At 40.3% G+C, this 24,312-nt stretch overlaps 1 long non-coding RNA gene across 1 annotated transcript; it reads right to left on the minus strand.

The window, feature by feature from the left end:
* Positions 1–538: 538 nt before the first annotated feature.
* Positions 539–20,275, minus strand: LOC116702349 (uncharacterized). The gene is made up of 3 exons (XR_004335134.1): positions 20,187–20,275; positions 17,762–17,766; positions 539–550 (listed from the first exon to the last, which is right to left on the minus strand). It is a non-coding gene; the product is annotated as an uncharacterized LOC116702349 (long non-coding RNA).
* Positions 20,276–24,312: the final 4,037 nt, after the last annotated feature.

Here is a 24,312-nt window from a genome sequence, read left to right on the forward strand (position 1 = left end):
ATTAGGGGCCCACTAAGGTCTATATAAAAGAGACTTCAGATACAGTATTAGGGACCACTAAGGTCTATATAAAAGAGACTTCAGATACAGTATTAGGGGCCCACTAAGGTCTATATAAAAGACACTTCAGATACAGTATTAGGGACCACTAAGGTCTATATAAAGAGACTTCAGATACAGTATTAGGGACCACTAAGGTCTATATAAAAGAGACTTCAGATACAGTATTAGGGGACCACTAAGGTCTATATAAAAGAGACTTCAGATACAGTATTAGGGGACCACTAAGGTCTATATAAAAGAGACTTCAGATACAGTATTAGGGGACCACTAAGGTCTATATAAAAGCATCCAAAAAGCACCATCTCACAGGACATTTAACTTGTTTCTTAACAATACTGATCGAAAAAGTGTAGGTTGAGGCATTTGCTCACGACACCTACACGTTTTACATTTTATTACATACAACTGTTTTTCTTAGGTCCCTCAGAATCTTAGCAATCTTAAATGTATTGCTATTAAATTCTGAATGTGATACACTTAATACCTACTAAAACACATTACGTCCAGAAGATATAACAAATATAAACAATGCCATGCATGCCTCCCTGTCATATTTGTTTAGCATCTTCCTTTTTAAATCCTTGTAGTATGTTACACATTTTTATTTCCTCATCTAAAACATTCCACATTCCTTTTGCCATTATAAATAAATAAATCTTGTTGTTGTTTTACATTTGTTCTAATCTTTATCTTTGTGAGTATGCACATTTCCCTTAGTTCATACGTGCTCTCTGTAATCCGAAACAGCTTCTGCATACAGTCTGGAACCATCCCATGTTTGACTTCATACATTAATTTCATTGTTTTGGACTCCACCAAGACTCGAAATGTACGCACGTGTGTGTGAGGTTATAAGTAATCAGTTTGTTTGTTCATGTTATTCTGATATGTTTAATGAGTCTTATTGTGCTCTTTTGTAATGTAAAAATAGGGTTAGTAATGGTTTTGTACGCTTTTCCCCATATTTAGACACAATACGTAATGTATGGCAATGTTAAGTACAATATATGTAATGAATTTGAATTGAGCACATATTTTGTTTCATGTAATATTGCAATTAACTGCTTTTGTTTTCACTTGTTTGATTTGTGGTTTCCAACATCATTTGCGGTCTATAATCACTCCTAAGAATTTGCTTTCATGGACTCTTTCTATGTCAACATTTCCTATCATGATATTTACTTCATATTTGTTTTGTTTTTCATTTCCAGATTTCATTAACTTTATTTCAATTTAAAGACATGCTGTTAATATTACTTCAGCTCATTCTCCACTGAATGCGTAAGCTGCTTCAGATCTTCCCCTGAACAAAAAAGAATGGTATCATCAGGAAACAACACATGATTGGAGATACGTCTGAAATGTTTCTTTAGATTTTAGAGGGATAGTTTGGATTTTTTAAAAGTTATTTCTGGTGTACAATGAGTTAGAACAGTAACCTATTCAATATTGTTCACATGTCAACATCATAATAAATCTATATCTGTTTGGGGCCCTGTTACCTCGCTTCCAAGGCAATGTTCTGTCTGGCCTAATGATACAGTCGGCGCTTGGTGTTTTTTCCCATTTCACCAGTGTATGTGACTGTGATTGACTTGGGTGTGTGACATAACTATCATCATGGCGGGTCAAGTGTCAAGTGTCAAGTTGTTTAGTTTCTCGACAAAGCTGCAAGCAGCAATACCAGATGCCAAACAATCGGCCTGTTCCAAACAGTCCCTTTTTGACTGGGCGGTGCGTCTCTTAACCGACATCAGAATTGGCTGCTCTATGCAATCTATCCTCTTGTAGTCAGCACAACTTGTTAGAAAATGTTACACTCTGTGTACACTTAAACTTTCCATTTGGGTGGTTCATGTTTTGGTTGGAGGCCTGCAGTGGTTATGGCTGTGCAGCTTTTGTTTTAACAGCCACATTGTTGGTTATTTGTGACATCTTTTGCATTGTATGTGCGGCCCCATTTAGCATGTAAAAGTATGTCCCTACCGTCCTAGGTTGACTGAACTTCATTTGAGTTTGCATGTGTGGTGTCTGAAGTGGTATGCTGGATGATGTGTGGATAAGGAATCCGCTTGACACTGTCTTTGATTTTAAAGGTTTATCATATCAAAGAATTTTCAGCATCAATTTACAAGCTCTGCAGAAGCTCGGAGAGCGACCTAAACCAATGAACACTGTCTCTTCATACAACAAGCGTTATCTATATAGGGTAGCATGTTTAGATGACATGTTAGGTAACCTAGAAAATTATGGGAGGAAAAAGTCAGAGTTCATAGAAGGGGGCCCCAAAGTTAACATAGTTTCTTGAACATACACAGCTACCAATCACAGCTGTCCACATAGCACATTCATTTTAAAGACCACTCCACTAAGATGTAAACCACTGACCTTCTGCATTAGTGTCTGACGGTGCTGCAGAACCTTGTTCATATTTATAAGTCATTAGATAATACACATGCAACCACATTAAAGAAGAGGCAACGCCACCAATAAGCACCAATAAGCACCAATAAGCATGTATTTGGACATGCACCAACCATCCAACAGGCTATTATGAATGAGAGAATGAAAGCAATTTATGACAAGCTGGCAGCCCACAATGACAGTCTGCATAGCCATGCACTAAACCACATAAATCCTGCCATATTCCACTGCATGTATTTACCAGCATGTTTACGGACACGTCTACTATATATTTTAATGATAAACAAGACTAAAAGTAAATTGTTATGCTAGCAGCTCTGTGAGGCTGTACATAGGCACAGTGGTTACACTATTATGACAAGATGTAGCAATGACAATGCTAACATGCCTATGTTAAGTAGGGACAACGTTCACTATCTTAGTTTAGTGTGTTTGCATGCTAACATTTGCTAATTAGCTCTAAATATAGGAGGCTGTGGCCCAGAGCGGTCGTCTACCAATCAGTAGGTTGCGGGTTTGACACCTGGCCCCGCGGTCCCATGTTGTGTCCATCGGTGTGTGAATGTGTGTGTAGCGGGATATCAACATCTGCAACAAGCATGTGACCCCTTAAAATGAAGCAATGTTTTCTTATCACCCCTCATTACAGTGTATCTAAATATTGATTTCTCTTTCAGATTTCTTTATTAGTAAAAATTTAAGAGCCCCAAAAGGTATGAAAGTCAACTTTTTTTGTTTGTTATTGCACATCTTGTATTGTCATTGGACCCCTACAGTAGTTTGAAATTACTGGCATGAATTACTTCTGTTACCTCACAACTAGGATAGTACTGACAAAATGCAATGGTTAAATAAGCCCATTATTCATACTAACAAAGACCCATTTCTTTGTTTGTCTGTTAGTTAGCAGTATATTTCTGTGAATGCGCAATGCACAATTACATAACACAGTACGGCTTATTTTAAAGTCCATGCATGCGTTTGTGTGCAATAGAAATTGTATAAAGTACTGTATATTCAATGTTGCACCAACATTATCCAAAATCTGTAAGAATTAGTTGCGAGGCTACAAAGGGTGACTGTATTTGAGCATGCTATTTGATGTAAATAACACACCGTACATGACAAGAGATGTGATTTCATGAACAACTCACACAATAAGTAATGCATAATACATTGTTTCCTGCTGAGTTTTGTGTTCTAGTTGGTGTAGCCGTTTCATGTTGCTGAAAAGTGAGACATCACAAGAGAACGTGCACATCACAAGATTAATATCTAAAAGAGGGATGCGATTTCATCTCGTATTCATCTGTCTTTGGATACATAAGAAAAAGCATCTTCCTGTGGTGAAGCCTGTCAGTGTGGTTTAGTCGTGAGGAAAAGGAAGTTTAAAGGAGCTCTTCAGATCTTTCATTAGTTGTGAGAGCATAAAAACACTTTATATCAATGTCCAGTGGCATTAAAAGAGGGAATAAAATAATGGTGAAGAATAGGAGGTCAGGGTGGATGGTAAGATGAGTGTTGTTAATATTGATCAATCTTTTTTCCTCCAAAGAGAACCTGCCAGCCTCATCATTACAACACGTCTCTCAAGGAGCAAAGATACTTTTCATTTAATCGGGATCTCTTCTCTGTTTTTTAGAAATGCAGTTTTTTTTCCCCTTTTTAATAAGATTTTCTTGAATATTAAAAGGAAAATCAAACTGTGTTAATGATACAAGGGAGCTTCCCTTTACTTGTATGTGGCAATAATTAAGTCCCTGGAGTGGTGGTGTGTGAATTGCGCGTTGGTGTGAGTGTGTGCATGCCGTAAGCACATGTTTAACAAAGCACTGGCAGTTGTTAGATATTTTACTGAGCTTTTGCACAGAGCTCTTCATCTCCTCAAAATCCCAATTCAGTCCTCAGTGTCTATCATACAGAGATACATTTCCTGATGAGAACAGTATTCACGCAGTTGCAGCAGCACCTGCAATCAATGGGAATTAATTATGTGCCTGCACTGAGACTGTAATGGGACGGACGTTTTTCGAGTTATTAGCTGTGTCAGTAAGAAAAAGATTCAACTGGTCATAAATGAAGCATGGGATTCTAAACTCTATATATGCAGACTGCGCTGGCAGTGCCAGCAGCGACAGCAAAAACAAATACAGGTACATGTTAGATTCAAGCCCAAATTAAGAGTGAGCTGCTTATGGAAATGGACCCACTTCCAAAATGAGGATAAAATTGGCCATGCATAGGTAATCCTACCTTAATTGGGCTTTGGCAGAAATGTAATATGGCACACATGGTAATGATCTGTGGGCTTGATTACGCAGATGGGGTCCAGTCACAGAGAAAACAGGATTTTATTGACAATGTGCCTTTGCAATGTGACAGACCGATGGTTGTGGACGCCATAAGCCATGAATTTGGCCAATCAGGTGACATTTTGACAAAAAGGAGTAGAGAAAATATTGATTTTGGATTTTTCCCTGCAGAATCCTTGAGTTAAAAAAAATAATAATAATAATTGGGGCAATAGACTGATACAAAATTGCCACGAATATGATGGCATTTTTTTTTCTCAGGCAATTTCATGACATTGTCGGTTTTTGATACTGCTAATGGTGCCCAATTTTATCATTTTTTATTATTTACATTCTTTAATTACCTCTCTATTTAGTAGATAGCGCTGTTATTGGCAGAGTCTGACATTCCCACGCTCTCAAAGTGTCTGTATTTGTGTGTTTGTCATGGCTGCTGTCACTGGTTTGAGGTGGCCAGGGCTCAGCAGGAAAAAAAGTGATGTCACAGTGAATTTCAACATGAAGGTGTGAGACCAGCAACGTCTGGAGTCGTTTGCGCCTTTTGGCTGTCCTGGCTGTGTCTCTGCATTTCGGCATTTCCTTTGTTAGTGGAGGCCACATGTCTGCAGAGTTTTCACTTTGTTTAAAAAGTCCAAAATGGGCTGGGTGGTTAATACCATGTCCGTGCGTTGTGACAGACTCAGAACACATATTCATTCATATTCGCTTTACCAGGATTTTCAAAAAAATGATTATTTGATTTTAGGAAATTTATTTTGAGTGGCTTTAAATGATTAGAAGCTTTACAATTATATAATTTGGATTTATGAGGTTGCCTTTTGAATACACAACGTGACTGTGGGAGGTGGGATTTTCTGCTTTTAACCCTTGTGTTGTCTTCCCGTTGACCTTCAACTTTGGGTTTTTCTGGGTTGAAATTTCAACATTTTGTTGTTCTTTTTCTACACTTTTCTCATAGTTTTTGTCTATTTTTTGTCACTTTTTTGACGTGTTTTTAATTATGTTTTCGTCAATTTTTTAACAATTCCTTTGTCGCTTTTTTCAATGTTTTTGGGGGTTTTTTTGCTGTCTTTTTGTAGTTTTTTTCAACGTTCTTTTCTGAAATAGAAAGTTTTTGTAAACCGGTCAAATTTGACCCGAGGACAACACATGGGTTAAGCAATCCCCATAAAAACTAAGTATAGCAACTGTTTCCACAGGAGTATAATTACTATAGATCTTGGTGAGAGAGAGAAAAGGACACAAACTCCAAAACACTCTTGAGTCTTTCTGTGTGCATATTGTGATATCATGAGAGGCTACACGGCTCTCGGCGGGACAGTTCAGCAGTGCAAGGACACAAAGTTAGAGTGTAACAAAGGTTTTTAATATTGTTCTTGGGAATTAACACAAAATGATAAGCCAAGTTCAAAAAGGTAACTCAGGATAATGGTTGCTCTTGCAACAGTCCAAACTTAAACAATGTCTTTTCAAACCAAAAATCATAAACCTGATTCCCTCAGGTAAATCTCTTCTTGAAAAACAGGTCTTCAGCCTTACTTTTAGACAGCGTCGCAGCCCGTGGCCTATCTGTCGGTAAGAACTCTCTCAGTCTTCAGGTAAGTATTCCAGTCTTCAGGTAAGTATTCCAGTCTTTCAATCCTTCCCATGGAAAGTGCCGCTTCGATCCTCTGTAGATCCTCTGAGAGCACAACTTGAGCTTGTCTCCCAAACAACACTCCTCACCAACTGTGTCTCTGGGCTTTAAGCTGCCCTTCAGCTCATCAGGCCCTGATTGGTCTCAGGTGTGTTGGGATGCCGGGTGCTTGAGGGGTGGAGTTCCCAACTCCACCAGCAGATGGTGCCAAAGCTGCCCGTGACTGCAGCCATCTCAGGGGTACGTAGCGGCCCTCCAGAACGCAGCCTCTCGTGACATCACAATATGTGCTGATGTGTTAATTACCATTTCACCAGTGCAAAGGTTAAATATCTTCCCCTGAGGATTAAGCCACTCCGCATGCACTGCTTCCTATTGTACCACAGAAATAGCACAGAAGTGATTACCACAGCTAGTGTACTAGCATACGGTATCGCTTGAGAGGATGTTTTGTGCCGGCAAAAATAGCAATACTGTGATATCAATCAAGAAAAAAATGGAGGAAAAGAGAACCGAAGTAAGCGTGCAGCAATGAATGAGGTGAAAGTGTATTGTGAGAAAAACATGGCTTGCCTACCTGTAGAATGACAAAGTTTGGTCCTTTCCAAATGTGCTTAAAGGAACACGCCAACTTATTGGGACTTTTTCAATGTGTCCCCCCAGAGTTAATAAGTCCATACATACCCTTCCCATCTCCGTGTGTCTCCTAACTTTGTCTTGCGCACCCACCGCTAGCCTAGCTTAGCACAGATCCTGGAGGTTACCAGCTCCAACTAGCCTACAAGTCCCAATAAGTGACAAAATCTCAAAAATAATGCCAACATGTTGCTATTTACATGCAGTGATTTGCACAGTCACAGAGTGTACAAATAAGATCACATGATTCACAGACATCTTCTAACCGTATACATGCTGGGAGCTATTCTCCACAGATGCCAAAGCACTGCTACTTGGGCGGAGTGATCAGGGTAACCGTTGTTACCGTTGCTCCTCACCATGGGGAGTCTCGTGTGCTTTGAGTAAATCACTCCGCCCAAGTAGGAGAAGTAGCGGTGCTTTACCTACTGAGAATATAGTTCCCAGTGTGTATACAGTTAGAAGATCGTTGGGTCTTATGTGACCTTGTTATTTGTACACCCTGTGACTATACAAATCCCAACATTGTAAATAGGAACATGTTGGCGTTATTTTGTCGCTTACTGGGAGCAGTAGGCTAGATGGAGCCGGTTACTTCCAGCATCGGTGCTAAGCTAGGCTAGCGGTGGGTGCGCCAGACAGTGTTATGACATGCACGGAGATAAGAAGTTAATAACCTAAAGTTCCAATAAGTCGGCGTGTTCCTTTGACCAATCAGCCAAAGCCAGAGCATAGAGTGTTCAACACAAGTCCCGCACACTCCAATTAAACCATCACATTTTGCCACAATAGCATTATTAGGGTTTCATAATCATGTAACAAAGTCTACTTTGATGTAAAATGGACCAGAATAGACCCAGGAAATGCAGACTTGTGGTGTGTTATCTCGTTCAGACACCACATGTCCAGTTTGTAATGCAGGCCTTCTGTTAAAAGAAAATAAGTCTAAATCCCAAGCTGATATTTTTCTTTTTTTTGGAATAGATCACAGCCATACTCTCGACGAAATAATGTATTGGTAAGCTGTGGTGGCACAGCTTTCTTGGCAGAGTCAAATACTCCGGGCTTGAAATGCATCCCGGTGAACGAGCAAGAGCTCAACCGGACCATGAATGCAACTGGAGAAAACACAAGTAAATGGAGAATCACATTCACAAATTCGACAATGTATACAGCATACGAAAACATGCTGCAAAGTTAAAAATGCAAGCATATTTGTAGAACATTGTACACAAGGCATGAAGTTACCATGAAAAATAGACAAACATGTGACTTGCTGCAGTGTAATTTTAGCATTTAACCAGGTAGGCCGATTGAGAACAAATTCTCATTTGACCTGGTCAAGACAAAGCATAAACGTGCCAGACAACATAAAGTTACACATTAAATACGCCAAATATAAACATACAAAGTACAGTAAAGAGTCTACCGAAGATGTAGGTCAAATATATTCAAGCAGAATGTGAAATGTGATGTCTAAGTAGTATGGCAGTAACTCAATACAATGCAATAGTCCAAGGAAAAATATTGAAGTAGCAGCAGTACAGTCTATATACATCACGGTCTAATTCCAAGAGAAAGAGATATGGATTATAGAACTAATGTTAGCAGTTTACTAATTACTAATAATACCAGAATGTCATTCTGGAGAATGGACCAGTTAATCATTAGGTAATTTTTATGCTTAGTAAGTTATATATTTATTTTAAAGGAAAAAAATAACTGGCGGAAAAAGGAAATGAAAACTACATTTAATTATTTTATTGTTTTCACAAAATCCGGATCAGAGAAAGATTTGACTTGCAGACGTTTTAATCAAAGATCGAGACAACATGTCTGAACGTCATGACTATAATTTCCACTGTAGGTACGACACGCCTGAACTCAACTCACTTGGAACCATTTTTCTTTTGGTTTTCCATTGGCAAAAGTTGTGGATAGTACCTGGTATTGAGCCAAAATTAGAAGACTGAGTTCAGTTGAGTCCCTGTAACAACCAGCTAAGAAATTGAGAATATCACCTGGTACCAAAAGTGAGTCGAGTAGAGACAAATTGAGACAAATCATGCAGTGGAAATGAGGCGTAAAGCATGTGTGTGTTGGAGCATTAATCAACTGGTACAGGTACAACTTCCCACTCAGCCTCCTCTTCAACACAAGTTCTCCTAATTCCATTTCAAAATAAGTCTGATTGAATGAATTAAATGATCAATCTCGGGCCGTGTCTCGTTGCTCATACTTCTGTCAGTACACTGCTAACCTGCACTCACCACTTACCGCCGTAATACCCACTTTTGATGGTTAGTATTGTATTATTCTCAAAATCTGACGAAAATCTATTAAACTGACCATTTTCGATCAATAAGACAGACAGATTCAGCAGTCGTGTGCCTTTTTCTCGCTTAAAATGTTTCCCTGAACTATTTTCGTGAAATTCGAGGTCGTGTTTCCATCGAGCCGCCACCTGGCCGCCATTAAGCTCGGTTGTGAAATCCGGGAGAAGCCAGACCCACGTGACGCGTTCGTCCAATCAGCTGCCGGTCGACGTCCCTTTCCGCTTTGTAGTCAAGATAGCGCAGGTTTATTTTGCGTAGTGTCCATCGGAACTGTTTGAACGTTTTTTAGGTGGTGTGATAACCTAAATGTCTCCATGTCAACGTCACAGTGATTTGGTCTGCAGTGTTTCCATTTTAATAGCATTAGTGTGTCTGTCTGTGTCTGTCTCCATGACAGATACTGGTCCACAATACATAGTATTTGATGTTATCTGTTCCAAATACTGGTATTACACGAGTGCCAGGTCCTGACCTAAAGAACCGCTATTACTGCCCAGTGCGGTGCATCAAAATTTGGACCCCAAGTGAGACTGACATGATTAACAGCCCGTTTGAAGATGGCTCTTCTCTTTCCGCAGCAGAGCGCATGCAGTTTTGCTTTGCGATAGACACTGAAATCATAAGTGTAACCAAGCTTTGTGAGGCTCAATATTTAGAAAATAAGATTTTCCAAACCTTTCAATAGAGGCAAAGCCTGGGCAGTAAGACATCCAACAGTGCTCTAACCTTGAACTCTGTTTTACAAAACACATTTTGCTGGTTTGTGGTTGTTTAAATGTAAAATAGTTATGTTTGCTTTAAATCATGTGAAATATTATGGGGCGCCGTTTGTAAAGCGGCTCGTGCTGAAAATAACAGCACATTTTGTCACATTTAGCTTTAAATAATGTTTAAATAACTGGTATGAAATTTGAGGGTCACTTTCTTGCACATTTACAACAATATTTGTCAACTTGGAAATATTTTAAATAGTTAAATCCAAATATTAAATGTTACACCTAAATGTTAAATGTTAAATCTATATGCTAAATCTAAATCTAATGTTAAATCTAAATCTAAATATTAATCTAAATGTTAAATCTAAATCTAAATTTTAAATCTAAATCTAAATGTTAAATCTAAATATTAAATCTAAATCTAAATGTTAAATCTAAATATTAAATCTAAATCTAAATGTTAAATCTAAATCTAAATCTAAATGTTAAATCTAAATATTAAATCTAAATCTAAATGTTAAATCTAAATCTAAATCTAAATGTTAATCTAAATATTAAATCTAAATCTAAAGTTAATCTAAATCTAAATGTTAAATCTAAATCTAAATCTAAATGTTAAATCTAAATATTAAATCTAAATCTAATGTTAAATCTAAATCTAAATGTTAAATCTAATCTAAATCTAAATGTTAACATCTAAATGTTTCGGGTGAAACTAAATATTTAGCTAATATGCAAATTAATGTCGGTAACCGGAAGTACCAAAATAAAAGCTCGAGGAGGTCAGTGTATGTTTATAGTGTCAAATAACGAATAAAAATCCTCTCATTGGGAGATATGGACTCTTGAACTTGGATAACCGTGAAAATAACTACCTAAAATAATAAACACAGTTGGGAAAACTGTATTTGAAGAGTACTTGAGTTTTTAGTGTCACTTTTATGAATGGTGTGGGAATTATAGCCACTATAGCCAGCCACGGGGGGGGGGTCTCACTTTGACTGGTCTGTCACGTTCGCTTGCATTAAGGTCAGCAAGAGCCTATCCCCGCCCGCCCCCGACAAGGCACGGTACTGTTGGCCATGGTCACTCTGCGTAATGTCTAACGAATCAGCGTTAGCCGAGAACATCGGCAGAGCCGTCCTGGTGGCTGACAAACTTATTCAACAGCGACTGCAACAGCCTCAGGGCCACCGCAGGCCACCTCGGTAAGCATGTTTTCCAAATCACGGAGCTAGCAACCCTGTTGTCAAGGCTAACTTATCTAAACTAACGCTAGCTAACGGTAGCTAGCCAGTAGAGATTTGCTACTACCTTGACAACAAGACAATGCTAGCTCCGTGATTTGGAAAACATGCTTACCGAGGTGGCCTGCGGTGGCCCTGAGGCTATCGCTGTTGCTGTTGAATAAGTTTGTACAGCCACCAGGACGGCTCTGCCGATGTTCTCGGCTAACGCTGATTCGTTGGACATTTCGCAGTGTCTTGTCAGTGCCTTGTCGGGGCGGGCGGGGATAGGCTCTTGCTGACGTTAATGCAAGCGAACGTGACAGACCAGTCAAAGTGAGCCCCCCCCGTGGCTGGCTATAGTGGCTATAAATTCCCACACCATTCATAAAAGTGACACTAAAACTCAAAGTACTCTTCAAATACGTTTTCCCAACTGTGTTTATTATTTTAGGTAGTTATTTCACGGTTATCCAAGTTCAAGAGTCCATATCTCCCGATGAGAGGATTTATATTCGTTATTTGACACTATAAACATACACTGACCTCCTCGAGCTTTTATTTTGGTACTTCCGGTTACCGACATTAATTTGCATATTAGCTAAATATTTAGTTTCACCCGAACATTAGATTTAACATTTAGATTTAGATTTAGATTTAACATTAGATTAGATTTAACTTTTAGATTAGATTAATATTTAGATTAACATTTAGATTTAGATTTAGATTTAACATTTAGATTTAGTTTTAATATTTAGATTTAACATTTAGATTTAGATTTAGATTTAACTTTAGATTTAGATTTAACATTTAGATTTAGATTTAACATTTAGATTTAGATTAGCATATAGATTTAACATTTAACATTTAGGTGTAACATTTAAAATTTGGATTTAACTATTTAAAATATTCCAAGTTGACAAATAATGTTGTAAATGTGCAAGAAATGACCCTCAAAATTTCATACCAGTTATTTAAACATTATTTAAAGCTAAATGTGACAAAATGTTGCTGGGTTTTTTTCAGCACGAGCTGCTTTACAAACGGCGCCCCATAAAATATATTAACATTCTGGTTTTTTTTTTTTTTTCATTTACAGTTCTCTGGAGCTAATATTTGCATGCGTGATGAACTCTTTTTAGTTTTTACTCTCTCAAAGCTTACAGCTTTCTTTCCTCCGTGAGCTTTCCTCTTATCCCAGAGGGAGACGGGCTGCTTAATGCTAAGTGCCAATTACTAGCACTCCAAGGTTAGCAGGCCAAGCTACCCCACACTCTGTCTGCACTTTCTCTACAGCAGGATACAAGCCCCCCAGCCCTCTGACCACACACACTCTCTCCGTCTGTCAATCTGACTCTATTTCTCCCACTGTCCTTCCCCTCTTTCTCCACCTACCCTGCTCACATACTCAGGCTTTCCGCTGGTAGCTTTCGTATCGTTCTCTTCCTCTGGTTGATCTGTCTCTTTCTCTCTGCCTAAATGATGAGGAGAGAAAGGTGTTCATTTAAACGGACTGGAGCATCACTGTGATATAATAGATCCAGGAACTGTGCCAAGTTCCTGCACATGTGTGCATGTGTCTGTGTCTTTGTGTCTGCCTGGGCCTTTGTTGCTCTTTATGCATGCTGCCGGTGTGTGTGCATTCAAGAGGATCTGACATATTGCAGGAATAGCAACTGTCTCTTCCCTCTGTGTGTGTGTTACAGTGATACAGGCCGTATGCTTCCCCTCAGCGATCAAATCAAATAGGCCCTCATCTCCCAGTGAAGCTCATTCAAAAACGACAGGGGTGATTGACAGGTGCTGTGGGCGGTGCGCTCACACACAGACACACAAAAAACCACAGCTCGGATTTATCTGTCACGGCGAGGCAAAACAGCATGGCTGTGAGTTAGATCTCGACTTGGCTTGCATTATGCATTTAAGCGTGTGTACACTCGTGAGTGCTAAAGAGAGGAAGGGGACCAGCTCTACTAAGGATGCATGACATCCTTGATTTGCAGCAGTGGGATCCAGGTCTCCTACTGACGAGCATGGCCTTTGTTTCCTGTTTCTCGCTAGACAGGAAATAACCTTGTTGAAGGGAAATTAGGCCCCTCGCCCTCCTGGTAATAAAACAATATTGTCGTTATGTAGGTATGAATAGACCCAGGCACACATCTCCACACAGCATAACCAGAAAAACAAGACACGTGAGCCAGTGTGAAAGTGCGTGGGTGTGAAGTGAAACTGAGATTGATAAATACTCCGTGTTCTGCTGAAAGAACAGGGAGATATTAGGCTACCTCAGGAAACAACTTATGTATATAATTAATTCACCAGGGAACATGATACTTGTATGTACACCAAGTTGACACAAGTGCAAGGGAGGTGGATTAAGAGGGCTGTACCACTAAGGAGGATTAAAAAACAGGGTGTGTTGTGTAACACCTGGGTAATTCAAAAAGTCAATTTAGGTTTAATTTAAACCGGCATTTTATCTCTGTTTTTGGTCTCCACCAACTTGTGACCGACATCCGGCCAAATGTCACGCAGCATCTAACCAATCTCTGAAATGAAATGTTACTACCAACTCCTCAGAGAAATATCTGGCTTAACAAGAGCAGTGAGAGCGAACCAAAGCAGAAAAGTTGCGGGCCGTCACACCAAAACGATGAGCTCAAAGGTGCCAAAACGCTCCATAGAGCTGAGGCTAAGTGCAGAGTACGGGAGATAATTCTCTGTTGGTGTGTTGGGAGGTGGAAACAAATCATGCAAAGCTTGGAAACGACCAATCACACCAATTCACAAGAAAGGAGATGAGTTCAAAACTAGCCTAATGTAGCATTTCATGTGAGTTCTTTCATGGTAACAGCCACAGACTTGAGTTAATCTTGAGTTGTGGATCAGGAGCTTTTCTATGAGCTTGGTGATTAGAAGAGAAAATCCAAGATTTTTGTGAATTTTGTTTAAATACATCTGGTTAACTCAATAATCCTTTTTTTCTGGATTGTTGCCTTCCCCCCAATCCCCTGACTTGTCTCCCATATCTCCTTCCATTGTCTTTTTTTATCTGCTAATACAGACCCCTTTGTGCATTTATTCCCAAACAAACACACACACAATCATGCAAACACTGGTGGTGCTTTTCTGTTATTCTGCTTCTCAGGCTGTGTTGTACTATATCTCTAATGACATAGCTGTGAGCACTACCATACAGTTAACTCAGCATGTGGTCAAGTAATGGTGGATTGTGGTGCACCATGGGATTTATCACACCAGCTGTGCCCAGTTTGTCAATGCAGAAACATGTAATTCAGGAAAGAATTGACAACACACCCCAAAAGTTGGTAGTAAAATGGGAGAAAATTTACATTTAAGTTGGAATTAGTCTTGCATTGCCAGAATTATCTCCACAGCACTTTGAAGTAAGGTCTGGCTACGCCACACATACTTCCAGGATAGGAGAAAAAAACAATGTGTTGTTTGCATTTCTCTAAACCAATCACAATCATCTCGGGAGGCTCTAAGCTCCGTACGCAGCAACGATGGTTCTGTAAAGTGGTCTCAGGAAGAAACTGGTTTCTGTGAAACATTTGCACCCCGATTGTGAACCTGTAATCCATCAGCATCTAAAATATAACACAAACACATTTTCTTTAGATATGTTTATTCTTTTCACAAATTATGCCAACATTACCAATCTGAGTGCATGCATTTTGGTTAATAATAGTGATCATTTGATTAGAATTGTTTAGTGATTGATACCTGTTTTCACATGCTGCTAATGGGAGAGCTGGAGTTTGAAACTGCCTTTTGTACTCCACCACAGGAAGTGGAAGGAACCAACTCCTGGCAGTGGGCAGGGGGACAGCAGATTTGGATAATTTATTTGGTTTAGATTAATATTGGGTTTTTGTAGTGTTTGTTTCTTTAATAATTTATTTGTGTATGCTGTATTTGCCCCTCCTTTAGTCATTTGGGAGGTCAGGTTTGTTATGCTAAGACTTGACATGTAGTATTATGCTCGTTCGAGACGGACTGCGCCCCGCCTGTAAAGTGGACGAGAGCAGACGACAGCAGCGGGGGGGGGGACAAAAATCCGCTCTCATGTCGGGCAGTTTCCAGCTGATTTCAGGCTGAACAGCAAGTCACAGAAACGCCGTGGTGTGATTCCGATTCAATAAAATGTTATCAGACCCCCAAATCAGCTTGTACACAGTCTCTGTGATCTGTTGCTGATGTTAATTAACAACACGCTGTAGATGATCTGGGATCTGAATGGATTTAGTCTCTCTGACTTCTACGTGTGTTCTGTACAGAATAAGCCTTTAAATTAGACAAATAGCAATTAAAATCCCTCTGATTCAGAATAAATAAAAAAGTTTATATTAAACGTCATCATGTTGAGTTGATTGTGAACCGGTCAGCTGATAAATCAGCTGAGAGGTCGGCGTTTCCCAGCATGCTCTGGGTCCGCAATGGTTCTTGCAGTCAGGGAAAAGCAACTGTGCCGCCTAAATCTCAGAACTGCGACCGCCTTGCGCTCGTGAGATTATCGTTGCCTACGTGTGCACGACATCAGAGCAAGCAGGGATCAAGTCGGACACAAATCTACCCAGCATGCAACGGGCGCCGATCGCCGGGGATCGATTCTGCGCAGACTTGGCTCATCTCCAACGAGCCTATTGTTGTGTTGACCTCAGTTTTGTTAAAGACCCAGTTTAAGTGCTTTTGTTTGAAACTTAAGTTTGAAATAAAGCCTTAACTTTTTTTTGTCCTTGCCTGTAGTGCTTGGTCCCTGACACCAATAGAAGAAGACACCACATACAACATCAAATGAAGTTAACAGAAACGTTAGCTATTGAAATCAGCTGAGACATGGTTAAACCTCATTGTCTCTTATCAGTGTATCGTCGTGTGTACTTCGTCCACAGCAAATCCCCACCAATCACTCCCAAAACGTCCCAGTGAGAGAGATAATGCCATAAATATTCCTTGTAAATATTTACACCCATTCGCTGAAGAACCAAGCAGGCCGGCCTTGTTGCACCATCTAAATCTTCAAATCTTGACATTTTCAGCGTGTAGCTAACTGGTTAAGTAACCAGGTTACAGTCGTCAACAACAGAGTTTTGCAAGGCGAGGGACACCTGGTAGAAAACCTGTCGATTCCGACTAAGTTAGAACAGTTTACAATGGCTTGGTCCAAGGCAAACTGATCATCTTCATTTTACAGCCCCTTGTGTCTAAATGTTTCTGCTATTTTCATTACCAAAGCACAGCACTGAAACTTTTCCTCAGATCTTTGAAGTATAAGAGAAATTGTCTAGTCTGAATCCCAGTTAGGGATTTTTCAAATACAGAAAACATGCAAGGAGCATTGAGATGCACATAAAATTTCACTCAATATGCCACTGGTATGCCTTTTAACTCTCCCACACTGTGTGGCAGAATAACTGAGACTCTGCCTACATGGGGGAGGCATTGATCTCACAACTACAGGTTGAGAGAGAAAGAACAATGTGTGTGTGTGTGTGTGTGTGTGTGTGTGTGTGTGTGTGTGTGTGTGTGTGTGTGTGTGTGTGTGTGTGTGTGGTGTGTGTGTGTGTGGTGTGTGTGCGTGCGTGTGTGGTTGAAAAAGGTGAGGAGGAAAGGAAATTCTCTTTACAGTCAGAACAGAGTAAAATAAACACATACACATGGACAGAGGCTGAATAAACCAGTGGACTACAGACAAGTACGGGAGGAATAGAGGCAGACACACATGCAGAAGATGAAATGAAAACAGTATATCTAGTAAGCACAGTCTTTCATCCCAGACCCCCATCACACCAAACATTTCAGATCACTGATAGCACATATTTTTCAGTTATTTGGAGCCCTGTAAGCTCAGCAAAACATTTGCATATCTGTCTGTTTTAAATAAACTTGAAGTGTTGAAAGTTATGCACAGAAATTATGCATGTGTGATCACAGGTACAGTAAAGCCCCCCAACGGGGCTGTGACAAGACTCATTAGGCCTCGGCGACTTATCTCTGCGTCTCCACACACTGATGTTTGTATTTGAGTATTCTGAGTCTTCTCAGTCGAACAGGTGCTGCATTTATGAGAGGGTACTAGTTCTTCCTGTAATCCTATCATGTAATATGTTAACCATTGAAACCGAAAACGATCTTTGGTGACACATGCTTGAGAAAGAGGTATCACACTTGGTATGGCTAAATACATGACATGGTCCAAATTTTCAGTTAATAGGGTAGATGCTGTAGATTGGACCCACCAGACGTGTTGACGTCAACACAGTTGACAATTTGACTTCGACACCAGTCAACAGACGTTAATGCAGTGTTTTTATTTCACATGCACTCTTGGTTGCCAATGTTTTTAATAGTATCTTTTTGAAATTTTGGATCACATTCGAGTTGGAACATAGACTGGGTAAACCCAACCCCCTCTGCCGGCGATTTGATTTCTCCCTGCAGCTCGGTATGGAAACCTGCACGTCTAATTCTCCTGCTTCACTTCACAATTTTGCAGGAACCAATCACAAAATGGCTTACTTGCCTGGCGCGCTATTGGCGGGTCACCGCCACCGAAGCGCAGCAAACCCGTTCTATGTCACATGGATCGTTGGTCTGCCTGCCTGGACCAACGCTCAATCTCAACTCTATTGAGCTTGGCTTGGTCTGGTGATAGCCTGACTAGTTGGAACATGTTTGGTTGTGTAGTTTTATTTTGGAAACCTTGTTGGTGATTTTGCTATTGGTGACATTGGTCATTCCACTGCCACATGTAGCTAACATGAGGGAATGATGACAATTCTTCTGGAATTTGTCCAGTTGTATAGTCTTTTGGTTTAAAGGCATGTATTGGCAATGCATACAGGTAGAAACTTGCTGCTATGCTTTGTTAAAGTCAGTCTTTGGCTGCAATGATGGACTGGAAGCCCAAGGGTTGACGCCTGCGCAGTATGCTTGTGTCTTGACGTCCAGCAGGTGTAATCTAGCATCTACGAGTAAACTGGGACACATCAAGCAAGGCCATGATGTTGGAGCACTGCAACTCGTCCACACGTGACCTATAGCAGACAGGCTTACTGGGAAACGTCAGGGGACAAAACCTGAAACTGATGCTCTGAACAGCAAAATTCACTACACTCGAAAAAGTCCTTCCTCACCACCAAGTGGGGTCTTTGCAAAATTATTCAGTGGTACCACAGAGAGGTTAGCCAAGAAAAAACATACTTTTGCACCTTTGTATACTCCCAGTTTGCTCAGAGCTTTCTCTTTTTTTCAACAGAATGACTGGACAGATATGAAGGCCTTAGTATTCTATAAACAACAACAGTGTCTGTAACCCCATTGCTGTCGGCAGAATCACAAGAACTGTGTCTAACAGGTTCTGATTCTCTGAGAATATTGCAGACCGACAGCACAGTGAGAGGCCGGCCAGGCAGACAGACAGACAGACAGACAGACAGACAGACAGACAGACAGACAGACAGATAGACAGATAGACAGACAGACAGATAGATAGAGCGCAGCTTTTCCTCACAACTAGAACATGTCTGGATTTAAGAAATTAAAACCATTTAGACATTTAGAGGAAACTTTGGGCTAGTTTCAGTCGGACTTTGTATGGAATTATTTTAAATCCAAGGATGCATCGCTCTGTGATCTCTCCTATCTTCCATATGCTCTGCTGATTCAAGTCTTTGTCATACACAAGCATTCTTGTAAAGAGCTGGCAAAGAAATTGGTGTTTCTGCAGGAAAAGTCTACATGGCAAAATCAGGATGCTCTAATCCCCTACAGAAAAACCAGGTTTCTCATTTACATGAAATTGAGGAAATCGGCTTAGCTCAGAAAGACGTCTGTAACCTGGTTACTTAAGTACATGCAAACACACTGATGGACATTTCACGCAGCAACTGGCCAGATGTGCGGAGGAGGGAAAGTCGGCACGGTTTGAACTTTTCTCCCAATAGCTTTTTTTTTTTTTTTTAAATGTCACCCAACTTCTTCCATCACTGTTTGTGTGTAGTTCCACGTCAAATGCCACCAACTCATTTTAAGAGAAGATTTTTGGAAGGTGTGCGCCTTTATTTCTATTCGTACATCTCAATGGGACTGCCAAGACACCCGTAGGACACAAAATGCCTGTGGAGACACAACTTTGACGAGGCTATGGTGCCTGCGATAGCTTTTAACGTTTGCATTTGGCACTTTTTCTTCAAATGCTGTTAAACATGTTTTATGACCTGGTTCATTTAAACTATACTACGGCGTCAAAGGGTATCATCATCAGTTTGTCATTACTCTCAGCAGCAGTGTGTTCGGTGCTTAAGCTCAAGAGAAATATAAAGTAAGCATTTATGTCAATGAGGAACCCGTAACAGGACCTAGCAAGTCATTTAAGTCCTCTTTGACCGTTTTACCCTCGTGGTGCAGCTGAAGAGGGCTGATCCTAATTGGTAGTTATTAACCCTTGTGTGGTGTTCATATTTGTGTCACACAGCCAATGTTCCCCAATCTGGTGGAGCCACCACATTATTAAAATCAATAGAGACATAAACATGTATGTAAAAATAATCAACAGATCAAAGTCAAAGTCTGCTTTGTTGTCAATTTCTTCACATGTCAAGACATACAAAGAGATCGAAATTACGTTTCTCTCTATCCCACGGTGGAGACAAGACATATTTAACCAATTAGGTCCACAGACAAACATAACATTCAAGTAAAGAATATAAAAAGTAAAAATAAGAAGGCACATACAATGAAGAAAATAAGAGCAGCAAAATTTGAGTTGAAAATGTGCAATTATGCATACAGTATACAGTACAAATGTTTACTTTAGATCAATTACCAATGATATATATCATTTATGGTTCATATTTGCCATTTACCCCGGTGACATCACATTTATTTATATGATCATATGATCATTTTTGATTTTGTGAGAAAACAAAGAAATTCAATCATAAAAAAGGGAAAATAAAAACTAGATTTTTGATCATTAGCGGTGCTTATTTCTTACACCGATGAAAGTGCTTGAAATGTAACAATTTTGTAACTTTGTGTGAGAATAGCAGGAGCAAAAAGTCAACACAATGAAATGTTGTTACATGTATCAGTTATGTGTAGGGTGGGTGTAGTGTGCAGTCATTGAAAACAAGTTATTTTTATGTTCTGCACAGAAAACGAGCCAAGGCCAATCAGTGCGAGTTACAAGAAGTAATAAATAGCATACTTTTTTCTTTAAGCAAACATTGAAAACGGGTCACACACAACCCAACACCACACAAGGGTTTAAAGATGCAGTTTTTTACGCTTTATGTGCTGATGTAATTATCTCTTCAAGGTGATGAGATAAATGGCTATAAAAGACTGTGGAGTCTTGTAAGCCTCTCAGAGACCAGCCTTAACCCAATTCTAGTTGCCTGTGATGAAAATGTGCATTGATGATGCCATTTACCCAAAAAGATCTATCTATTGAGCCTCGCCTGAGCAGTAAAGGGCTGCTTGCACTGCATTACGATGTTCTAGTAGTTTTTAAAGTATTTAAGAGACATTTCAGTGAAAGTATTTCAGGACACGTTGTTACAAATATTGTGTTTTAAAGTATCAACTGTAAAAGTACTAAGCAAAATAAAACGTACTGTAGATGCAAAGAAATAGAATAAAAGAACATGTTTTTTTTTATAATAGCAATGCATCAAGTGACATGTAAAAACACTGTGGCAATGTGAAAGGGGTCGCTCATAGGGATGGACCTACAGAGAAGGATCTCCTGAATCTGCAGCTCCCCTCAGCTTTATAGAGCTTTATTTGGAGTTTCAGCTCATTTTCTATCCAGCCCGCGATTTCTCGCATGCGGTTGCCTCTTACAGCTCGCATAGAGTTCAAACTGCAGCAGGGAGCTGTTTTCTGACAAAAAAGCTTTAACACCCGCTGTACACTACCTGCACTGCACCAAACGGTACACAGACACCATTAGGGACTAGCACAGTGGAGCATTTAGAAGCTAAAGAGACAGATGTGTTTTATCTGGAGTTGGTACACCTGTGTTAAACATTGGACATGGCAGTGTTTTATTATAGGGCAGCTGTGGCTCAGGAGATGGAACGGGTTGTCTCTTAATCACAAAGTTGGCAGTTTGACCCCTGGCTCTGCATGTCAAAGTCCCTTTGACGGAACTCCAAGTTGCGAGCACTCAGATGTGCTACAGTATCAGCTGCATAGTCTTGCCTAGTCATGTGTTTTTTACTTTTTGACAGGGCAGCTAAATAAGTGAATTGGGGGGAGAGAGGGGGGAATGACATACAGCAAAAGACTGCAGGTCGGGGTCAAACCCGGGCCCGCTCTACCAACTGAGCTATCTGGGCGTCACCCTGGTCATTTAAAAAAAATAAAAATTAAAGTCACGTCAAGTCAACGTTATTGTCAATTCTGCGAAATATGCCAGACATACAATGGAACTCGAAAATATATTTCAATATGTTTAAAAGATAAAAAAATAAGTGATGTATACAGTAAAAAAATACATTCTAAAAGTAAGGCGAAACCAAGAGGGGAGGGGGTTCAGAGTCCACCATATCATTTTTATTTAACTATTACCCGCTACTTTACCAGAATACTGGAAGAAAGCGACGTATCCCTAAAGATCATTTGCTCACAAAATATATACAGTGTATAATATATATATATATATATATATATATATATGTCAAAAGTTTGGGGTCACTTAGAAATTTCCATTGCACTCCATTATAAACAGAATATCAGCTTAAATCAGTTGCATTGGTTTTTTTAACCAGAGCAGCAGTTTTGAGATTACGTTGTGTGCTTACATAATTGCAAAGGGTTCTCCGATGTTTTCTCAGTTAGTTTTTTAAAATGATATCAGATTAGTAAACAGGATGTGCCTTTGGAACATTGGATGAATGGTTGCTGATAATGGATAATGTAGATATTGAATTAAAGATCAGCCCCCCACTCAGTTCAGATGGTATTCTGTCTGTAATAGAGTGGAATGGAAAATTGTAAGTGACCCCAAACTTTTGACCAGTAGTGTATATTATACAAATTTTTTTTGTTGCTGCCACAGATGGTCCTAAGAGAACCGAAAGGGTACACGATCTGAGAACCATCACTGCTCTCCTCACCATGGTGAGTACACCATGTTTCCACTGAATGGTCTATAGAGACAGAGAGGCCATACGTGATAGACTTTTGACTTTGACACTCCTTTTACTGAATCACTGGCAGAGTATGACAAAGCAGAGCAAATATACACAGAAGGGCCGGAAGAGAGGGTTGGTGAGCTGGGGACAGGGTGGGGGGGGGCAGACAGAGGAAAGAGAGTCACACAGGGTGGGTGGAGGGAGGCAGAGGTTTCCCCTGTCACCATCTGGAGCCTTGTGGAGAGCATAAATCCCGCTATCTGTGTCATGCATACTGTACTGCTGCTGCTGCTGCCACTGCATCAGAGATCATCAGCTAACACACACATCCACACACATCCACTGATCATCAGCGCACATACACACTCTCACACAGACGGACACGACACACTTAATGTCTTCCACCCCTCTTAGCCCCATCTGTCTACGTCTGTTCCACTGCTCTTCCCTCTCATGCGCACATAAACACTGTTGTCACTGTGACGGACACAAACAAACACAGACGTACAGTACACGACAGCAACTGGGCATATCGGTGCACGACACGCGCACACACACGTACACGCGCCAACATACATACATAATTGCCAGACTGTATGGTTTTCAAGCAGAATGTCTTTTTCATTTTTTTGTGTGTGACGTTTTAGTTTGGGGTTTTCCCGCCCTTGCCTGTTTTTTCATTCATCTCATTCATAGTTTGATATTTTCTCACTCCATCATCATCATAATCAGCATTGTCTTTATACAATCTTCTTTCTCTACCATCCATTTGGTCATCCCATCCTCGGGGTCCGCCATTCTGCCACATTCAACTACCACAAACCTTGCTCAATGCCTGCAGGTGAACTTAGTCCCTGTTGAACCTACCTTCTGCTCATTGAAGTGGCAAGCATAGCATAATCCCTCTTTCTACCTTTACATTCCCCTCCTAATTCCTTCTCTCTGTTGTGTTCTGTCTGATGTAATGCTCTTTTCCATTCAAATCTTATCTTACCTCTGCAATTTATTTTCATTCCTGCCTTCGTTTATGATTTTTTTTTTCCCTTTCGATTTCTTTGTATTGTGATTACCCTTTTTATTTCTCAAACCCGTTCCCCCTCTATTTCTTAGTGCCTCCTACTCCCATAATTCTTTCTTACATCCTCACCATTAACTCATCCTCGTAAATTGCCCTTCTCCCCCTTTCCTTCCTGTCTTTAAATCCTAACCTCCTTTTCCTCTTTTCCTCTTATCCTTTTCTACTTGTTTATATTTCCCTCAATCCGATGCATTCTCTTCCCGCTCCCCTCCCTTTCTCCCTTTGCAACAGCCGATCAGGGAGATTTAGATTCAGCACCACGGACAGCTTCTCACACAGGGATAACACAGAGTTGCAGTGCCACCTGTTGGCCAACCTTAGCACTACACGTTGGGGTGGGAGAAACATTGTTGTTGTACTTACAACACAGGACAGACACCTTCCACATGCTAACACATATGTGAATAAGGCTGGAATATAAGAGCGGCAAGCCGGTCATACGCCCGCGCCCACAAAAGTCAACTCAGAGAGAACAAGCTTTAACTCTGAATGCTACACAGAGGACATTCTGCCGGGAGATCTATGAGAGAGGTTAAGCTGGCAGGCCTCGGTGTAATGGCAACCATATATTACCCTGTAGTTTCATTCCACTACATGTCAAGGCTCATAGGTGCCGTGCAACTGCGAGGCGGTTGAGCCATAATGGGGATCTCAAGTCTCATTCCGTTCATGGCAGCCAAAGGGAGGAAACAATAGCATCTGCTCTCCTCGGAGACA

This window comes from Etheostoma spectabile, chromosome 2 (genome assembly GCF_008692095.1).
Source record: "Etheostoma spectabile isolate EspeVRDwgs_2016 chromosome 2, UIUC_Espe_1.0, whole genome shotgun sequence".
Classification (NCBI taxonomy): domain Eukaryota; kingdom Metazoa; phylum Chordata; class Actinopteri; order Perciformes; family Percidae; genus Etheostoma; species Etheostoma spectabile.